This window comes from Etheostoma spectabile, chromosome 11 (genome assembly GCF_008692095.1).
Source record: "Etheostoma spectabile isolate EspeVRDwgs_2016 chromosome 11, UIUC_Espe_1.0, whole genome shotgun sequence".
NCBI lineage: Eukaryota > Metazoa > Chordata > Actinopteri > Perciformes > Percidae > Etheostoma > Etheostoma spectabile.
The window spans coordinates 19,513,538-19,514,017 of NC_045743.1; positions in this window are offsets into that span (position 1 = coordinate 19,513,538).

Here is a 480-nt window from a genome sequence, read left to right on the forward strand (position 1 = left end):
AAACAAAAAACACAAAAAAAAACAAAAAAAAACATAAAAAACAAATAAAACAAAAAAAATAAATAAAAAGAAACAAAAAAAAAAAAATAAAGAAAGGTCCAAAAAATGAAGAAAAAAAAAAAAAAAAAAAAAAAAACAAAAAAAAAAAAAACAAAAAACACAAAAAAACAAAAAAAAAAAAAAAAAAAGAAAAACAAAAAAAAAGAAAAAAAAAAACCGGGGGCGGGAACGTCTGGTCAACTAAGGTTATCTCCGACCATATACCTACGCTCACTCCGTCTCTGCTGTTGGTAATATTGCGATTATTGTAGCTTGTTTCTGCCGACTGGAGCAATCTCGTTTAATACTGCATCAATGTCAAAAGAAAATATGTCCTCAATAGTTTTTATTGTTTCTGATTCTCAAGGAGCTGTTGCAGAAAGAAGCCTTGAGCAATAAAGCAAAAGCGGTCAGTAGTTCAGTACATTACAGCATTATGAA